Source organism: Branchiostoma belcheri, unplaced genomic scaffold (genome assembly GCF_001625305.1).
Source record: "Branchiostoma belcheri isolate BF01 breed outbred unplaced genomic scaffold, Haploidv18h27 scaffold52, whole genome shotgun sequence".
Classification (NCBI taxonomy): Eukaryota; Metazoa; Chordata; class Leptocardii; order Amphioxiformes; family Branchiostomatidae; genus Branchiostoma; species Branchiostoma belcheri.
In genome coordinates, this window is record NW_017804154.1 from 130,980 (window position 1) to 134,563 (window position 3,584).

Here is a 3,584-nt window from a genome sequence, read left to right on the forward strand (position 1 = left end):
AAAATTTCTTTTGGCTCCGAACCTTACTTCGGGGTATCCTTGCGCGCCAAGTGTAATCCGCCCGTTTGACCTAGATTTCGCTCTGCGGCTTCGTGGGGGTGGATTTGCAACCCCTCGCGCCGTGGACTGTTTAGAAAATTACAGTACTAGAATTTTCTTTATAATTTACTCGGGTATAGTCAAGGCTTGGGTCTTTCTGTCAGCATCAGTCATTTCTGCCGGAAAATTTTTTTTGTGGGATTATCCTACGCGAAAATTCGCGATTTTGGGCATTAATTTTGGAGTGAAAATAATGTTTATTCCGTTGATTTTACCAAACTTAAAAAGGTTGAAGAAACCAAACTCAGCTTGTCTTGTAGCTGAAGAGATATCCTTTCGTCCCATATACAGTTATTCTCCTTCCGAATTATTCCACGCCAGAGACGGTCGCTAGATTTGAGGGTGTGCAGCTTCGAATAGAGGCCCCAAATGAATTGGGGTGTGCCCCCTAAAACGCTGTTTTCCACGATTGCATAGCCACATTTAGTGAAAATATGATTGCCACAATTCAAAGAACCTTTGGGGAAAATATATATCTATTTGCGGATTTATGGCATTTTTCCACATAATTTTACGTTCGTTCAAGGACCTGTATAATGTCCTTGTTCGATAACCCGGAATTGTAAGCCACGTAACCTTCGGCGTGACGGCCCGGTGTTCTCTATACATGTTTCCGAGCAGATCGAGGTCTGTCCCGGCAAGAAGCTTTCATCACACGGTGATAGAATGTCCTTGGTCCTGGTGATGTCCCGTACTTTAGCATACACCACTTTACTACTCGCAAAACTTGCGTTCGATTGTATCTAATTTAAAACGTCAGGAACAACTAATATCTCACCACGTCCACCCGCCAATGATACCAGTGCCTTGTTGAAAACAAATCTTTCATCGACACCGAACACCCCCTCTGTGGAACACCCCTCTGTGACAAAAAAGTGGACCAATCTCATAATACCACAAACACACCAAAGGTCAACCCGGGCGACCATTTTCAGACTCAAACTGAGTCAAAGGGGTGTCCGGGGGCCGCCAATAAAATTCATTTTCACGCCCGAAAACACATATACAATAAGAACAAAAGAACGTGCACCATCTACAGCGTATACCGAGTCCCAATTACATCCGTCCACCCCAACGCGAGATACAACTGCGATCATTTTTCTTTGGTCCTGACGGAAACTACGATAATCATCTTCAAAAAGCCTACACTATACATGTACGCTTTTACCTTATGTTTATTCATTTTACCAGTAGATAAGTATCAACAAAATGCATGGATTTGGTGAAGAAATATATTGTATAGAATTGAGTGAATATTTGGCAAGTTGCCTCAAGTTCAGAAGAAGTGGCTTTCATAATGAAAAGAAACTGCCGAAATGAGTAACTTCAGATTGTGTGTCTAGACAAATAGAATGAAAGCCCAGCGTAAAAAAAATTCGCCCCGTTGGCTCCAGTTTTCTCGGAAGAAATCTCTTGACAAAGTTTCACAAGCTTCCACAAGAATTTGAACTCCGCGGATCAAAGTGTAACAAGAAACCGCCTACGCTTCGCCTCATTAGAAATCCCATCTCCGCGGAGCTCATTCGGCTAACCCCCGTGTCTCCGTCCACCAGACGTGTCGCGGTGTGGAAGAAAGTATCGAGGGTTTCTCGTCGTCTTTCTACGAGCCTTTTTCGGTTCAGACCGTCGGGATTTCATCCTACATACAACTCAGGTACGTACTAAGAGCTTGTCTACTCTACAGTTATCGATGTGACGGGAAAATAACACGTACAAGTTTGTTTTACGTTCTCTGAGTCTCTCACTAGCTAGCCGATAGCGACGTGTGTGCCGCTAGTGAGAAGTTCTATAAAAAGTATCGGTTTCTTGTGAGTAAACGGAGTGATTTGGCCCCGGTCAAATCAGTTAATTAACGGACTATCCCCGAACATCACCAGGGGGGGCAGCCACCACGAGATCGGTCATTCTGAGATTTCTGCCGGGGTGAACACACGTGTTTTCCAGTCCCTCAGTAAACAATCGCGAATTAGCAGACTCAACTACTGCGTTCGAGAACCACCTCATACCTGACGGAACAACAGTTTCAGCGAGTTTTGCAGACCACCCCGAGTCTGTTTTTTTCCTCTCCACAATGCCACGAAAGAAGAAGTGTCCCGGGTGTGGGGAAGACCAGGCTCTCCACAAGCCGGGCACTGCCAACAAACACTGCGAGGGTCTGCCCACTCCAGGCTTGCCCCCCTCGGCAAAGAAAGGGGAAGAGACGACACAGGGACCAAACTTGGAGGCACTGCAACAACGCAAGCTGGACTTACAGCGCGCCCTTGAGGCCAAAAAGCTCCAGGCAGAAATCGACGAATTGGAGAAACAGCTGGCCGGAGATGCTCCGTCCGAGTTCGGCGGCAAAAAGAAGACAGCGGAAGAGACCACCCTGGTTGACAAACAGAACACAGGAGAAGAGTCCACCTCGGGTAGCCGAAAAGAAAACAGGAGAAGAGTCCACCTCGGGTGCCGGAAAGAAAACAGGAGAAGAGTCCACCTCGGTTGACCGCAAACACTCCCCGCCCGAGTCTACCCTGGAAAAAGACTTGTCGAACCTTCGACTCGGAGCTGTCTCGGGCTCCTCACCTACCGCTCTACTTGGAAAAGACGATGTCACGTTAGAGCAACTGCGCCAGAACACCGCATTGCAACGAGCAGTGGAGGCCAAATTTGATGCGCTAGCCGCACCAACCAAGTCGGCCAAGGGTAAGAGATCAATCCTCTCTCCTGAACAATTTGTGTTCTCGTATGATTCCGCCGAGCCAAAAAAGTATGATGATCTGACACAGGACGAGTTCCTGAGCGGCTACATGGGGCTTTTCTTGTCCCCGGACCTACCAGACTGGGAACACCAGGGGCGGCTGAAACTCATGCGGTTTGTGTGCCATCGTCTCACCCGGTACACATGGGCCACCGCCCGAGCTTTCCACCACGCCGCCATTCAGCGAGCCCTCCGGGACCCGTCGCGGTGGCAGACGGACTGGGACGAGCTCAAGGAGTTCTACTTTGATGGAGATTCTACCAAGTTGAAGCCGACTGGAACTGTTGGGAGAAAGACGGGCTTAGGTTCAGACACGCTGAGTCGTCGTGCCGACGTAAACCAAGCAAGAAAGATGACAAGAAAGAAGACACGACCGCGACCGCGTGACAAACTTTCCCTACCGGTAACGTTAGCCCTTGTTTATCGACTTCACACGCAAGTCAAAGTAAGGCATGTTCTTCCTCATGTTTTTCTGTCGGTTACGAGTCTTTGTATAACGCCGACGTCGCACCAGATGTTACGATTAGTGACGATACGCATAGTTATCATGTCGTTTCTAATACTTGTACTACCGTTACGCCTGTGTATCCTTCTTTGACGTCCAACATGTCGGATCGCGAACAAAATGTTGTGACAACTTTACCTAATGCAAACGAGAGAGTTACTGAGTTTGATCTGCTTAGCTTAACTAACCCCAACGGGGACTCCGAGTTGCATGGTTGCCTTAGTTCTTATACTTGTATAG

General features: G+C 47.7%; 1 protein-coding gene across 2 annotated transcripts in view; it reads right to left on the reverse strand.

Moving 5' to 3' along the window:
• The window catches only part of LOC109480802 (secretin receptor-like), a 59,882-nt gene that overhangs the window by 37,244 nt on the left and 19,054 nt on the right, over positions 1 to 3,584 (reverse strand). The window lies entirely within an intron of this gene.